This window comes from Saccopteryx bilineata, chromosome 11 (assembly GCF_036850765.1).
Source record: "Saccopteryx bilineata isolate mSacBil1 chromosome 11, mSacBil1_pri_phased_curated, whole genome shotgun sequence".
In the NCBI taxonomy this organism is placed as follows: Eukaryota; Metazoa; Chordata; class Mammalia; order Chiroptera; family Emballonuridae; genus Saccopteryx; species Saccopteryx bilineata.
In genome coordinates, this window is record NC_089500.1 from 11,124,832 (window position 1) to 11,141,877 (window position 17,046).

Here is a 17,046-nt window from a genome sequence, read left to right on the forward strand (position 1 = left end):
CATAAACGCTGCTGGGTGTGTGGGCTCCACCTGTTAGGAACACAAAGGGAAGAGAATACTGGAAGCTCTGTTGGGGCATCCTCAGAAGGGCTTAGGAGATTGGGCAGGAAGAGTGGGTGAGTCCTGGCTCTGCCCGTTACTCTGTAATGTGAGCAGTTGTTTTGGGCATCTTTGCTTCCCTTTATGACTTACAATATGGGGTTGATGGGGGCACCTTCTCTGAGTTGTCCCAAAGATAAAAGAGTCACCGTAAGTAATCCCCTGGCATGGAGCAGGCCCCCCCCCCCAGGGCTGTCAGGAGTTCACTAGAAGGGTGGAGTGGGAGAGACTGGAGATGAGGGAGCTGATTGCAGGGCTTTGAGGTCGGGCCAGCAGGTTCTGAGCGAGGAGTGTCCCATAGGGCACTGGTCCGCTGAGCCCCTGGGAGGCTGGAGCTGCATGATCAAGAACATTCCTACCTGCTTCTCCACTAGCCTCGGGCAGTTGTAGGAACAGACCTAAGAGAAATTTTAGGAGGCAGAGTAACCAGGGCTTGGTGAACCCTCAGAAGCGTCCTATTAGCTTGTATTCTGGATGACCTGGTTCCTCCAGTGCCCCCTTGTCCCAACGGGGGGAGGTCAGCAGTGGAACCGCAGCTGGCCAGCCTTCCTTGCACACTGGAAGAAAATGACCAGTTTTAGATTTGCAGACAGTTGTCTTTGGGGGAGAGGTGGACAGATATCATGGGGAATATTTGCCTTCCATTTAAAATGCGTTTCCTTGGAAATCATTCGGACTGTATGTGTAAACGCTGGTGTTGAGAAACGTCTTTTCCAAGGCACAGAAGTATTAGTCCCTCATGAACCCTTTTTGAGCAAGAGAGACTCTAAATTCCGCAAGTACTCTTAGGACTGAATTCCTAGCAGCTGGGGATTATCTGGGCCTTGGGTTTAGTCAGTCTGCAAAACAATTCAGCAAAGTATATAAAGGCTGGGGGAGAGAAAGGGGGAGGGGACATATTGCTTTTTTTGTGCTGCTAGCCAGGTTTGTCACATGGATTAGTCATTTAGATAGGAACAGCCATGAATCACTACTTAGAGTTTCGCATTTAATTTTATCCCGGAAGCAATTTCCTTTCAAATTTTTGAGCTGTAGTTATCATTAATGAATTAAACATTGTGAAACCCAGAGAACTACTAATTCGTTTTGAAATAAGTAGACATTTACATCTGAAAAAGAAACCTTAAATTTTTTTTTTTCAGTGGTGTTTAGTATTTTCAAGCTCAGGAGATGTACACTGGGTTTTTGCAGGTGTCATTTCCTAGAGCAGTTAGTGGCAGGGAGTGGGGGTCACTGGGCTTGGCTTCTTGGCTGCAGGTTTAGGGGCATGAAAAATGAAGTCAAGATTTCTCAGTGACCAGGGACGAGGTGTTTTCCAGGAGGGGAAGATTAAAATATGTGGAAAAGGCAGCTGATGAAGCAGAGCTCTCCACCTAAGTTTATCTTCAGTGCTTTTCAGTTTAAGCCTCTCAATCTGATTCATTCCTGGGACACCTGTCCTTCTCTTTGGCCCGCCTTCTTTCCCTTTATTGAGTGTTGCTGTGGAATGGGTTCATGCAGTCCTCATGAACACGAGGTTGTTGGACCATGTGTCTGTGGCTGCTCCACCCAGCCTCTCAAACACTGAATCCCAGCTTCAGGAAAGCATGCCCCGGTGCAGGGTGACGGAGGTGGAAGGGCCCTGCAGTCACACAGCAGTGCTTAAAGACTGGGAAGCCCAGAAGGAGTAACACAAAGGCCAGAGCCCTTACGTCTCAGGCCTGGAAGACATGCTTAGCTCTTTTCCTTGAAGACACTTCAGTGTGAAAAGCTGGTTAGAGAATAAGTGGGTTGTGTCTACAGCAATGTTATTTGAACATTTGGAAAGGTGAAGGGGCTACTTTTTAGGCCAACAGATTTGATTTTGGACATGGAAGGCTTCTGAGACTTTGTTCGTTTAACTTGTCTGGTTTTGTGTGTGTGTGTGTGTGTGTGTGTGGGTGTGTGTGTGTGTGTTTTCTTTTTTTTAAGACAAGATTTCGGGCTGTTTTTTTAACCCCTTCTTTTCCACGCTGCACCTTTTTAAAAAGGCTCTGCTTGTCAACTGAAGCTCTTTTCAGGACGGTCGTCTCATTTGTGGAGAACCTCTGACCCTCTGAGCCTTGGTTTCCTCTGTGTGTAGAATGGAGGTGGTGACACCTGCCCTCCTCCCAGCCACACAGTCGGTCATGAAGATTGAGTGAGACTGTGGATATGAAAACACCTGTCTGGTACCTTTCTATGAGCCTGGGAAGCAGAGGGGAATGAAGAGGGTCAGGCTGGCAGGGAAAGGACTTTGTGTTCGGACAGGGAGAATAATGGGTCCCCCCACATATCCCCATTCCTTCCCCGACCTAGGACGTGAATGAGCTAGACTAGCTTCTTAGAGGAAGGACATTTCCTTTGAGGGACTCAGGACCTTGTCTTTCTTCCTCCAGTCCAACCAGGCGGGGGGCTGTTCTGTGAAAGCCTTTTCTGAACATGGATCTGTATTTTCTCTTTTCTATTTGGTGCTGCTTCTAGATCCAGAGGGTATTATGATTCCTCAGTTGTTTATTTCCTCCCCATATTAATTTCCTAGCACTGCTGTAATGAAACACCACAAACTGCATGGCTTACAACAACAGAAATGCATTCTCTGGCAGTTCTGGGGGGCTAGAGGTCCAAGGTCAAGGTGTCAGCGGGGCCGCACTCCCACTGACACCTGTAGGGGACAATCCTCCCTGCCCCTTCCAGCTTCTGGTGTGGCCAGCACTCCTTGGCTTGCAGCTGCATTGCTCTGGTCTCTGCCTGCCTGTCATCACATGGCCTCTCTTCTGTGTCCCTTCTCTTCTTAAGGACACAAGTCATGTTGAATTAAGCTCTCCACCACCCTACCCCCGCAGTCCAGTATGACCTCATCTTAACTAACTGCATGTGTCAGGATTAGGACTTGACATACCTGTTTTGGAGACACCATCCAACCCGAGACAACCCCTCCCCACCCTACCCCACACCAGGGGGTTAGAATTCATTCACACCACAATTTCAAGTCCATCTTCAGAGGGCGGCGTGCCCCACCCTGCAAGGGGATGCCGCACCCTGGCTCTTTTCCAGAACTGTCCGCAGTGCCATCGTGCCTCTGACGACTGTCGTGCGGCCCCTGGGAGCACGGACGGGAGGGTTACGCAGCCTTTCGGAAGCGACTCAGAGTCTGAGCACCGAAAAGGCCCTCGAGCTCTGCTGCAGATTCCACTTCAGTCAGCTAAGCCCGAAACCAAGAAGCGGAGATGGTGCCTCTGGGAAGTGCAAAACAGTCCTTCCCGTTTTATTGGAAACAATTGGTTTTATCAGAAGCACTGAGGTGGGAATTGGAGCAAAGGCAGCCTGTCCCATCCTGTGAGGTGGTGCGGGTACACGGTGGCTTCCGGATGATGTTAGCAGCAGCGCCCCAGCGCTGGCCCAGGGCTGGCCGAGCGCATCAGGCTGGCGCACGTGGGGAGAAAGCTGCCCCCTCCGCCCTCTGCACTCAGTGATGGGCGTCGCCCGGTGCAGGGGAAACGCGGGCTGCTCCCACACGGGGTTCACCCGGCAGAAGGGAGCCAGGAGACCCCGAGTGTGGTCCTGGTTTTGCCCCCGTCTCACTGACTGAACTCAAGCACATTTCCTCTTCAAAGGGCTCCTGGTCCCTGTGAAAAGGGTGAAATGTGCTGCACCCCGCTGCCTGCCGGGCCATGGCTGAGATGCTGTGTGCGCACCGCACACCGCGCCAGACAGTGAGTCAACGCAAAGGGTGCGGGGACCGTGCGGCAGCCACGCGCCCGCTCTCTGTCCACGAATAAACCTCCACAGACAGGCTCGGGCGGAGGTAGGGAAGGGTCCGGCGTGCCGAGAGTCGGTTGAGGAGCCACTGGTCTTGTTCCCAGGGCCTGGGCAGGCCTGGAAGGAGCACCCGGTGGGAGCCCTGGGCAGACTCACCTGCAGATAAAGTGGAGGAACTGCTGGAGGGTGGCAGCCTGAATGTCCCCTTGGGGTGACGGGTTGCAATAAGATGTTGAAGGAGACAGAACTGTGAATATTTTCAGATGTGGCAGTGTCTCAGGGACAGGTGGCTTGGGGGACAAAGGGCCAGCCAGGAGTCCGGTGTCAGCCCTGGAGGGCTAAGGCACCAGAAAGGACTCTGAAAGGTGAGGAGCCCCAGGCAGGAAGTCACTGCTGAGCTGACCTGCAGGGGTTCTTGGGTAGGGTCTCAGACAGTTGTACCAAAACTGCCTAGCTCCCCCATGAAGGTTAGGGCTGGACCCAGAAACGGGTGGAGGGAAGGGACACCAGGTGGGAAAAAGGAGGGCAGGGATCAACCCTACTCCAGGTTGGGACAGACCATGCCTGGGACAGAGCATTTGTTCTGCTTCATTCACTTCAATACATTTAGTAGCAGAGAAGGTTTCAAAATAAACAATACCCCCACCCCCACCTCAGCGCAGACTAGAGGTCGTTTTACCGCTGCTTCTGCTGCTGCTGTTGGAGTTCTCTGATTATTCTAATCACAAGGCTAATACATTCCTTTGAGAAACACTATTAAATGTTTAATTACTATTATTACTAGTACACTATTAAATGTATGAATACGTGTCTATGATAAATTTACTTTAAATGACTATTGATTCACAGGGCTGTGGCTGAGGCGTGTTATGCAATAGGGTACCGTCCAAAAATTGAATGAATGAAGGCCCCCAGTCCTATGTTGATCGCTGGCCAGGGCCTGGGCGACCTGGGAATGGAGTGTGGGATCCCTTGCTAGTACTTCTGTGACCTTGTAGAATCAGAACGTGACCATGAACCAAGGTGTCGGCCTGTGAAAGAAGTAACTAACAGTAGTTGAAGAGAGAACTGCAGTAGTAACAACAGACCGGGAGGAACCTTCTCTTGCCTGTTGTTGCCCCCGGAGACACCGCCATTTACATGGCTGTTGAAAATTTCCTTTACTTTGCCGGGATTCAGACTAGAGTCTTCTGAGGCCCCAAAGGGTCAAAAGCAAGGCCCAGCTAAAACAGTAGACAGCAATTGATAGAAAAATATTTTAGTTTTACCATGAAAATAAAACGACCTGGGCACAGGGTTGGAGGCACTGAAATTTGGTGATTTCAGTTTCTGTTGTGACTTGATGTTGGATGAATCACTTCATTTCCTTAAAGTGTCAGTTTTCTCATCTGCGAAAGAGAAGAATGTTGACTTTCTCATACAGTGCTGGGGGTCATCCAATGAGTGACACGCACAACAGTATTTGAAAATTGACATACAATACAACTGATACATAGGATTTATTGGTACAAAACTAAAAAGTCTGATTTTCTCCCTATTATGCCCGTTCCCCTGCCTCTATTTTAATTATATTTATGCCTAAGTTTTGATTGAAAAAAAGGCTGGGTTTTCTTCTTGTTTTACTACTTAATTAATTTAAAATGTTACCCTGAGTAATAGCACTATAATCTAGATGAGGGTTGTTGGAAGAGCAGGAATTGTACAGAAGGGTGTTTGTAAATAATGCTTAGGTGACACTATTGTGGTAATTATGGCTCTTTGAAGATGAGTTTTATAGCAAGTCCTCAATTTTCCTGTCACTGTTTATCTGGGCTCCCACTTTAAGAAGCACATTTGTTTCGCGGAACTAGCTGTTCAGGGATCTGAATCCCAGGAGAGCTCAGCAGCTCTGTGAGTCCAGTTTCCATTTAATGTGGTTAATTTCATGGACCCTCAAGAGGACAATGGTTGTTCTATTGCCCCCCTTTCCCACCCTGAGTGAGGTGAGGATGGGAGGAAGTTGTAGCACATCCTCTAGATGCTCAGTCTCTGGCTCCAATGAACAATTATCCCTGGATCACGGTCACTTGGCTGCTGAACCCTTGGTGGCCAGAGGGGTCCTCGTGACGATGTTCTGGGGAGCCCGCACCCTAGGGATGGCCGCCGCATCACCCATTCCTTCTGTGCCTGAACTTGGGAGGCTCTGGGCACTGGAGGGGGCATAAAAGTTCAGGACCTTTGAGGGAAAGGGAGGTAAGGGGAAGGTAGGACAGGACAGAGGCGGGATAAATGGTGATCGAAGGGAAGCTGACTTGGGGTGGTGAACACACGCTATAATAGACAGATGGTGTATTATAGACTTGTTCCCTTGAAACCTATATAATTTTATTAACCAATGTCACCCCAATAAATTCAATTAAAGAAATAAAGACAATTGTGATTGCAAAAAAAAAAAAAGTGCAGGACTCTCCTGCACATAAGTAAGTCTAAGTGCACTCAGGGGTCTTTGAAATAAGCTCTTGCAGACCCCCGGCTTTGTGGCTTTCCCAGGAGAGGGACCCATTGTAGGTTTCACCGTGTCATTCTACAGCCTAGGTGTGTTCTCCAGCTTTCAGTTGTAAGAGTCTCGAACGTCAGCTCTTTTGTTTTCACTTTACTCACCAGTGCCATTGGAATCTAATTTCAGGTAGAAGTCAGCCTGGGGAGGCATCTAGAGTCAGGACTGCAGGAGCCCTTGGCAGTCATCTCGTCCAGTTCAACGAGAACTCTGAGACTCAGAGAAGTCAAGTGACTTGGTCCAGGTTACACAGTCAGGTAACGACAGAGCCAGGACAAGAACTCAGGGCTCTTTAATGACCCGGATGTAGGGAAACATCAAGGGGGTTCCCTTGAAGTGTGGAATAAGGAGTACTTAACAGGTGTATACTCTCTTAGTTCAGCCAGGTTATTTCTGAGGCTGTGCTATAATGAGTCACATGGACTAGAGCATCCTAATTTATTACAGTGCTGGTAATCCAGAGTACCCTTATGATGCTACCTACCTTATTGGAAAATTTTACTAAATGCATCGGTTTGCTTTTCTGATATAGTGGCCAAAGCTGACTCTTAGAGGTCAGGGAGTCTTGCTGTCCATTAGAATCATTCCAAATATTGGTTATAATCATATGAAATTATAGCTTCAGAGCATGGGTTCAACATGAACACAAGCCACAGACTATATTCCAGCACTGCCCCCTCCTTAGTTCATTTAAAGTGTACTGTAATAATCTCATTCACGTTCTTCCATGTGTCCTGCTTGCTGTTAGTTGATAGTTTTGAGGACAGAGCTGATGAGTTGCTGGTAGTGTACCAGTTGCATTCTGATGTGACATTGATTTTTCCCCCCTTCCCCACCATTTTCATATCAGATTGAACAGACTCGGGCAGGGCAAGCTTTGCGCTGAGATTTGTGCAGCTGTTTACTTTCCCCTGTTGTTAAAGTGGCTGTGATTCAGCAGCGGGTTCTCTTCTCCCTAACGGGCTGGTGGGCTAGGGGTATGAAGTTCCAGGTCACCAGTGGAAGTGTGACCATCATGTTAGAATATCCTTTGTGTGGGAAGCCTTCCCCATGCCACTCCGATTGCCCTGGCTAGAATATCCCACATTTTAGAAGGTCACTGGCTGAGCTTCTAACTGCCACCCCACAGCCCTCTTGAGTTCCCTCAATTGAGATGACAGAGAAAGGAACTGCAGAAAGTCACCAAGAGGACAGTTTCCTGTCGAATCCTGAATAGATTGTTTCAAACCTGAAGGATGTGTACATGACCTATTATCATCTTTCCTTGGAGATGGTTACTGCGTGGGTGAGTCTTAGCCAGTTCAGATGTGGTTGATCTCTTAAAACTGAGAGCTTGGATTATCTGTACCACCCAGAGTAAGATCCTATGATGTTTCTATAATTGTGAGTATCAGTAGATGGTCTTAGGGACCAGGCAGAGGAAGGTTGTTGGTGTGCTGCTGATGCACCGAGGGGTCTCCTGGGGAGTGGACATGGTTCTCTGATCTGTTTGGTCATGCAGTCAATCATCTAACAAAGCAAACATGGGGACTGGACATTTCCACATGCCCGGCACTGTGCCAGCTGTCCGGGGTGCGTGGTCTCCCTGCCCATACGGAGGTCCCTGAGAATCTGGAGACCTCACAGTGGAAGGGTGGGGCTCGCAGTGCAAATGCTAGGTAGGCGCTTCAGGAAGCTTTTACTAGATCCCTGAGCTCAGAGAAGCGCTTTGGGTATTTTATGGTTCATGCAGTAGTTTATTATTTAACCTAATTTTTTTTGGGGGGGGGGAGTCCCGTTTATAAACAAGTTTATTTTGCTTTCATGAATTTATACCTTTTTCATAGAAAATGGTCCAAAATGAAATCTCCCTGTTCCAAAGATTTCCCTTGGTATGAACTTCTTGTGTTCTAATCACGTCTCACTTGGGCTTTATTAGTGAAAAGAGCTATTAGTCAAGTTTGGCAGTGATTGTCATCAACATGTGTGTTATTTTCAACTCTACTTTTCAAGACTGAAAAAGAGAATTATTTTAAGGATTGAGAATAATTCTAGATCATTTCTCTGAGCATGCTCAAAGAAATGTGCTCTCCCCAGCTCCACTTTGAACCGTGGAGGAAAATGATAATGAGGATCGTAATGATGACACCGATTGCCTCCCGCTTCCCCGGGGTAATTCTGCGCCAGATGGCATCCCGAGGCCGTGCTCGCATATTGTCGTTTTATCACCCAGCAGAGGGACAAGGGGCATGCATTCTAAGATGTCGCGTTTTGCAGATGAGGGGCATTAAGGCACAACAGGTCGAATAACTTGTTCAAGTTCAAAGGGCTCATCAGTGGCAGGTTTGCCCTGTGATTCCAGACAGGTCTGACTCGGAAGTGCTTTCCATGCTATCACTGCCTGGGGGGAAACCTACACTTAGGAGGTGGGGAGAGAAGAGTCCCTGAGAGAAACCGGAAGGCTCGATGAGCTGAGTCAACCCCCTATGTCCCTGACAGGTTTGGGTGAGTATCCATCTTAGAGATAGGGATGCAGAGATGCTGAGAACTTGAGCACGGCCACAGGTCACAAAGTAAACTTAATCCACAAGCCAGGAGTTCCTCAGACACATTCCAGGAAGACTCCTCAACACAATTGCATGGTCTGCATCAATGTAGATGAACTGATGAAGGGGACCTCCGTTTTGTTTGGGGTAATAATATATAACCAGAGGTTTCAGAGTTTGGATTAAATTCTGGAACTTCTTTTTAAAATCTATCTTGGAGGAGGGAGACTTACTTGACTCGGTGATGAACACACAATGCAATACAGCTAGTGCTCGACTTACGACAACGATTGGTTCCAATAGACTGGTCGTAGCACGATTTGGTCGTAAGTTGAGTAGGCTATATGTACAGTACTGTGAAATGATGTTATAAAAATCTTTAAGTCATATTTTATCATAATTTACTTTCATTGTTATATATCATAATTTTCTTTGTTCATTTATGCCATTTGTATCATCTCTACACCATTTTGTTTCTTATTTTTACATTCGTCAGGTTTAAGTAAAACACTTTCCTTCTTCACAGGCTGAGGCGTACGTAAACAAAGACAATTTCCTCTTGGTAGACATCTTGGGAGGGGTTTGATGAAAAATATCCAAGAAACAAAACACAAATTGCTGTACCGAGTCTGGGATAACAGTTGAAATGGTGCACGCAGAGATGGTAGTGCTGCCGGAAGCTGGTCCGCACTGTCCTACGCCCAGCTGGGCAACGCTTGCACTGCCAGACCCGAGCAGTCATGGCTAGCGATTATGGTTGTAAAGTCAAATGATCGTAAGTTGCATAGGTCATAAGTCAATCAATACCTGTATACAGAAGATGTATTGTAGGATTGTGTACCTGAAGCCTGTATAATTTTGTTAACCAAGGTTGCCTCAGTAAATTTAATAAAAAAATTTAAAAATGTATTTTAGAAAACTGCACAGGCTTTGTCAGTGGTCATTTTGGGCAGATTACTTCAAGTTGGCAGGGAACACTGCACCTTTGTGTGGCTGTTGGGGGAGTACATGCTGATGTCACTTGGAGCTTCATAGGTATTTTCTATAAATTGCTCAGTAACTCCAGTAGTTATTTATTATGCACTATTAATGATCTTTTCCCCCCTTTTAATTGGCTTTATTGGGGTGACAGTGATTTAACAATTATACAGGTTTCAGGACACAATTCTATCATGTATCATCTGTACACTGTATTGTGTGTTCACCCCTAGTCAAGTCTCTGCCCACCACCATTTATTCCTCCTACTCTCTCCTCTAATTCCCGCTCTTCCCTCCCCGGGCAATCCCCACACTGGTGTCCATGTCCATGCCTTTTAAATAACTCGAGAGGAGACAGCAGAGTTCTCAAAACTGTGATCATGGGTCTAGGGAAATTCCTCAGGGGCAACTTCAAATAGGAGAAATGGAGGTTTTCTAACCAGGAAACCCTCTGGCTTTTCACGTGGCAATTGCATCTTAGTTTCTGTGTGTCGAATACTGGAGATCATTTGCTCTGGACAAGGGAGTTAGTACTTAGGTTATGAGCTGTTAACAACACTAACAACTTCCTGACTTGGACTTGGCTTCCACATCCGAGAGGATGAATAGGTGACAGTGAGGAAGTAAAGAAGGCTCACTGTCCCTGTGAGCGGCTGTGGTGGGACAGAAGGGGACGACGGGCAGGGAGCCTGTTCTTCCGCTCCCTCATAGGCTGATGTGAAGGAAACCCAGCAGCAGCCTTGCAGTTGAGTAGCTGCTGCATGCCAGGCATGATTTTAAATTATTTTTATTTATTTATTCATTTTAGAGAAGAGAGACGAGAGAGAAGGGGGGGAGAAGCAGGAAGCATCAACTCCCACATGTGCCTTGACTGGGCAAGCCCGAGGTTTTGAACCGGCAACCTCAGCGTTCCAGGTTGACGCTTTATCCACTGCGCCACCACAGGTCAGGCCAGGCAGGATTTTAGATGCTGGGATGCAGCATCGAACGAGACACACATGGAGCTCGTGTTCTGGGGACTTAGGGTGACTCCAGGCAAAATAAGAGTGGCAACTTACATAAGGTATCAGAAGACAGTATGTGTCTGGAGAAAAGTAACCAAAGAATGGGGAGAGAGGGTGCTGGGAGGCATTGCAGCTTGTGAACAGGCAGCCAAGGAAGGCGACGTTGGAGCACAGGCTGGTGGGAGGTGAAGAGGAGGGGCAGGCCAATGTCCGAGAGGGGAGATGAGTGTGCCTGGAGCCGAGGGAGCAAGGGAGAGAGTGGGGTGGGGTGGGGGGGCCCGGGGGCAGGGCCCTGTGCACTGCAGTGAGGACTTTGGTTTTACTTCTTGAGAATTGAGTGGCTGTGGTAGGTCTGAGGAAATGACAGCTTGCTGTGGCCTCTGTTGTCACACTGTCGCTGTGGATGGAGTACCAAGAGAAGACTTCTGGGGGACAACAGAGGGACTTGGAGCCAGACCCAGATATTGTCAGCACTGGTGAGAGGGACGGTGGCCTGGACCCGGGGGGGGGGGGGGGGGGGGGGGGGGGCGGGCAGCGCAATGGCAGATAAAACAGAGCTCAGGTTCCAGACATTGTTTAAAGGTGAAGCTGGTGGAGTAGGTGGACTAGGAGGTGTGGCAGAAGAAGGGGTCACCGGTGACACCAAGGGCTCTGGCCTCAGCTGTGGGGCGCTGCCAGGCACTGGGGGAGACCAGAAGTTCCATTCTGGATGTGCTGACCTTGATACATCTACTCCAGTGGTTATCTCTAATGCGTGACTGTTGTTGACGTTTGAACGGTAGTTTTAAGTTTCGGATTTTACCACTCTTCTTGGCTGGCTTTCTCTGAGGTGCGTTTTCAGAAAAAGAAATGTTTACACCATCCCCGTAGTGATTTTGAGAGTAAGCCTCAAGGCAGAATATGCAATGCCTATATTTTGCATTGATACAAAACCATCTTTGCATAGTTAACAGATTCAGGGACACTTGTGGGAATCTGTTCTGAGCCAAGAGACTTTTGGCATGGTTTTACCAGTTCTGACAATAACTACACCAGACCTTTCTTAGAGCAGAGCTGCCTGGTAGGGTACTATGCAGGGAGGGTCTTGCAAATGGAAATAGCACATTGAGCAAAGCCCTGATTCTCTGTGTGTGAAAGCTTTGCTGCCCCTTTAGATAGATTTTTGCTTCAAAATGTTATTTCTGGTATGTTTTTCTTGTGCTTTCTCGCTACATTCCCCCCCCCCCCCTGAATTTTCTGTTTTCTTGTTGGCAATGTGACCATTGCTCCCAACATGAAGTTAGGCTGCACGTAAGGAAAAACAACACCAGTGTTTTCTCAGCGGCTATTATATAGATGCTGGCTGTTGGGCTGGATGCCTTACTAGCGACCCATTTAATCCTCAAAACAATATTTTGTGAGATAGGTGTGATTCTTCTAGTTTAACAGATGAGGAAACTGAAACTCACTGGGGTTAAGTAATCACCTGGCTATTAGCAACAAGGGTTGAGGTTCCAGTCTGGGTTGGTGGGTTTTCAGGATTTCCAGGGCCTTGGCTCTGCCTGAGGGACATTACCTTTTCAGGCCGTTTAGTGCTCTCTGGGTGTGGGTGCCTTGCTTTGTCTGGCTTTCTTCTTGTTGAGGAAGAGGAGAGCGGCGCTAGTGTTTGGCTGAAGCTTCTCGTATAGAGGTTTCTATGAGTTTGCCGGAATGTGGTATGCACCTGCTATGTGTGCAGTGTGGGTAGGTGGCAGCGAGTCCCAGGGGCTTCAACTCAGCAGACATTAAATAAAGAACTACAGGGAAAGGAGTGTGATGATTAGGGAGCAGCAGATGCTTCACAAGCGTGTATCAGTCTGCTTGGGATCACCATTTACCCCCTCCCCCCCACCTCTAAGCCACTAAGCCAGTGATTCTCAAACTTTTTTAAGTCAGGGCGCATTTAAAATCCTACAAATAATTGTAGGTGCACTATATACAAACTTCTGAGAAATATGTTATAATACTTAAGTCAAATATTAAAGAAAAAAATATAAAGTCCAAGCATGCTTTTATGGTAATTAAATGAAATAAATACGACAAAATTAAATTTATTCCGACATTAAAAAACATTTTTATGTTACATTTTTTGAGTTATGCTTTTTAGGATTCATAAAAAAGAAGTTAAAAATGACAAAAAGTTATCTTTTATATATATAGATACATTCTTAGTAAGATGTAGTAAATTTGGCAGATCCTGGCACAAATGTGTTAAGTTTTTTCATTCTTGTGTTTATGAGAAGTATGAGCCTGATGTGTCTTTGCAATTTCTTCAATGTTTGGGCATATATTTGAAAAGCAAACTCTCATTTTCTCATCAATACATTGAAGAATTCCTCTCTTTTTACTCTTAATTGTGTTGAGTGCAGAAAACCCCCACCATACATATCATCTTAACTTGACACCAAACAAAGGATAAAAGAAACTTGCCTCCAGTCTTTCCAGGGGGGTAGTGTAAACAATCCAGCACCACAATTTAACAGCCTTTTGCAACCTAATCAGGCAAGTGAGGTGGAGGGTTGGGCAGACTGTCAGCTTACAGCCAATTCCCCACACCTCTGTCCCCCAAAAATCTAAACTCCAAAAACCTATTTGGGTTTTTGGTCCCCAACAGGCACATATTTCTCTGGAATACCATGGGGTGCACCTGGAAATCTTCTAGGACGCTGCACTAAGCCAAAGAATTGTCCAGCCAAGGAGGTCGAGAAGAAGCCCTTAGCAGCAGGAACAGCACAAAGGCCCCAAGTTGGGTGAGATTGGATTAGATGAGATTGCACAGGTGCAGAGGGTAGATGGGGAAGTGAAGGGGACCTAGGGTGGATGGGAGTGGTCTGCTCTTTGGGACTAAGTGACTGTTGTACCTTTGACTTTTTAAAAAAGTTAAAGTTTATATTCAATGTTACTTTCTATCCGTTTCAGGTGTACGGCATAGCGGTTAGAGTACAATCAATATACTTTACAGAGTGTTACCCATGTATCCAGGACCCATCCGGCCCCATTACATATTTATCTTAAGATTATTGACTGTTCCCTGTGCTGTACTTCATATCCCCCTGACTGTTTTGTAACCACTTATTAATCCCTTCACCTCTTCCACTTAACCCCCCAGACCCTTGACTTTTTATTGCATGAGACCATAATAACCCCTCTTCAAGATCGTGTTTTGGAATTTTTTTTTTAAAAGGTGAGGAAAAAGCCAAGCACAAGAGTGAGAATGGTTGGACTGAGAACGATAAGGTGTGCACTGGCCGAATTTGGGAGAGGTTTATGGTTAGGTTCACCAAATGCAAGTGATGATGGGAGGAGCGTTTGGGGGGCAGGCCTGTCAGCTGGGCTGCCTGTGCTATGGGAAGCCAGTTTCTGGAAGAGTGTGGGAGGGCTTGCATGCATTCGAGGGTAGTCGCATAAACTGGGCAGGGTGTTAAGTATGAACGTACACATTTAAGAAGAAAGGATAGAAAGTTTTCAAAGCTGTTGTAATGGAAGAAAGCTTTTCAGTTATCTATAATTTTCCAATAGAGGAAAGGGCGCTGCTTTCGAGCACGCAAGCCCCCCAGGGGGCCCAGTTGGCGTGAGCAGCCGCCCAAATGGTAGGTACTGTGTGCCTAGCCGGCCTGAGCTGGCGTGTGTGCCTAGCACGAAGTCTGACACTCTGAGCGGCCTCGTTGTTTCACCAGGTTCCATCTGGGATCCCAGCATTTCCCTGCTGACACAGCATAGCCAACGGTGTCACCGCCGCACGTGAGTAAGAGAACAATCTAAACCCAGCCTCCCTGCTAGTACAAAAGCCCTTCAGACTCGCCAACATTTTTCTTCCCTTGTGTCCACTTATGCCCCCCCCCCCCCCCGCTGGAGGAACAGAAGGAATAAAATGAATGAAATAGGCTCTTTGTTACTTGCCCTACATAAATTGTACATCACTAGGGTGAGGAGGTGAACAAACGCCTTTTTGCAAGGTCAGTGTGGATGTCCAAAGGTCATCAGAGCCTTTAAAAGCCAGGGTGAAGTGCATTTTGCACATTCCACCGAGAAATCAGGTTTCATTGCATCTTATTGCCCTCCGTGGAGAGCCAGGTTTTAAAAGCACATATGACCTACAGACCTGTGTTATCATTACTTTTATTCTCATAACCTGCAGGGTTATTGGGTAGATGAAAGCTGAATGATTTGTTGGACTGTTTGTGCTAGTGATTTAGAGGAAAAAAAGCGTAGCTTCTAGGTAAAAAATGTTGCTGTGAGTTTCCTACAGTCCCGAATGTGTGTCTCCCACACAAACAACGACAAGCACACCGAAGACACAAGAGCCAATGTGTCTTATTCCACTGGACACCAGATTGAGGGATGGATGTCCTTTGCCACAGTGAAGGTTGGCAGTAGTGTATTTCTTTCACGATTCCCAACATGCTATTATCTACAGCCTTTCTCAGATTTGTTGCATGAGGTTATTTAAAAGGAGTTTGCTCACAAATTTGACTTCGGCTTTTAAAGAAAATGATAAGCATCATTTGTGCTTTGTGGAGTTTTACACTTGTGCTTTTTAGACACCTAGGAACTACAATCATTTCTTAAACAACAAACAGCTGATAATCTTGAAGAAAGTTAATATCGAATTTGGGAAGGTTTGATGTGAGAAACTATTGAAAATGGCTAGAAACACACTCTCGACCATTGAGCTAGAGCTGGCTTTTCTGGTGGGGTATGCATGAGTTGAAAAGAAAATAGTTTCCTCAATCACTCGGAAACAGTTGTCAAAGTACCACCCTGGTACAGGCCATTCTAAAATTCTTCCCACAGAGCAGACCAGCAGGCCCCTGGCCCGGTCTGAACTTGAAAACTCAGGGCCCTTGGAAGGAAGCCCATGAAAACCATGTCCATTCTGTGGAGGCAGGGGCTTGCGGGTTGTGGTTGAAGAGAGTTGCCGGAACTAGTCAGGAAATAGGAAGTGACTCTGTGAAGTTTACCCAGGAAGGTGGTCAGGAGTCCAGCACTTGACCCTTCACCATGAATGAAGGAAGGGATGGGTGTAGGTCCTCATTTGTGAGAAAGTAAGTCTCCACCAACACAGAGCCCTTCTGACTGTTGGCCACACTTGTTAGAGAAATGGCAGCAACCTCCAGAAGTGAAATGGGCTTCTGGGAACACTCAAGACTGCGTTCTGTGGTCAGCGGTCAGTTCATACAACTGCACTGTGAGTTAGAGAACTAGGCTGCAGAGGGTCTTGCAGGAAATGTTTATAATGTGGAATTATTCTGACTCTCATTGTGTCGACGGGGCAACAGAACAATGGCTTTTCCATAACAGATTGTTCAGTGGGGAAAAATGTAGTAACGGGAATTTCTGGTTAAGTATAGAACAAAGTGAGTATGATAAACTTGTGGTAAAAATAAATGTGAACCCTTAATGAAATAAAAGTCAGAATTGAGTTTAGTTTTGTGATTTGCTATTCCTTGTTCTGGCTTTAAAGTAACGACGCCTACTAATAGATCACTGGGCCAAGTCTGGCCTGTGTTTTGTTTTTGTGAATAAAGTTTTATTGAAACACAGGCACATCCATTGATTTACGCGTTGGCTATGACAGCTTTAGCCACAATGGCAGAATTGAGTAGTTGCAACAGATCCCAGATGGTCCACAAAGCCTAAGATACTTACTATTTGTCCTGTACAGAGAAAAATATGTTGTCCTCTGTGCTAGATTTGCCACTGTGAGCAGCATCGGTGATTCATTAGCACATTGCTGTTTGAGAAGCGTGGGGTAGGGGATAGGTTCTTCACCTGGGGCTTCAGTGATGGAATTCCATGAAACTATGGGCACAATTCTGGATCTTCTTTTATACCTCTACCCTCTCAGAGACAGAGGGGTCTGTACCCTATCAGAGTAGTTTGTAACTCCCCGAAGTTAAGAATGGTGAGGCTAGAAAAGCAATGGTTAGAAAGATCTTGCTCCTCTACACCAAATCATGTCAGGCCCAGCTTGTGCTCATTTATTTATTTATTCTTACATAAGGAATATCAGATTTATAGCCAGGCACAGCTGTGGGGTATGCCAGTTTGTAACTATTATTAATGGACAAAGGACTGTTTCATGGATATTGGTTCCTGAGCCTTAATAGCTAGTGTCATAACACAT

General features: G+C 46.6%; 1 protein-coding gene across 3 annotated transcripts in view; it reads left to right on the plus strand.

Moving 5' to 3' along the window:
• Window positions 1-17,046, plus strand: part of RNF152 (ring finger protein 152) — a 69,821-nt gene that overhangs the window by 24,727 nt on the left and 28,048 nt on the right. Inside the window, exon 1 of one of the 3 annotated variants that reach the window (XM_066246513.1) lies at window positions 14,597-14,660. The exons of the other annotated variants lie outside the window; for them this stretch is intronic. The gene's annotated coding sequence lies outside the window, so the exon portion shown is untranslated. Of the gene's footprint in view, window positions 1-14,596; window positions 14,661-17,046 lie in introns of those variants that run through there. 3 annotated transcript variants of the gene reach the window in all.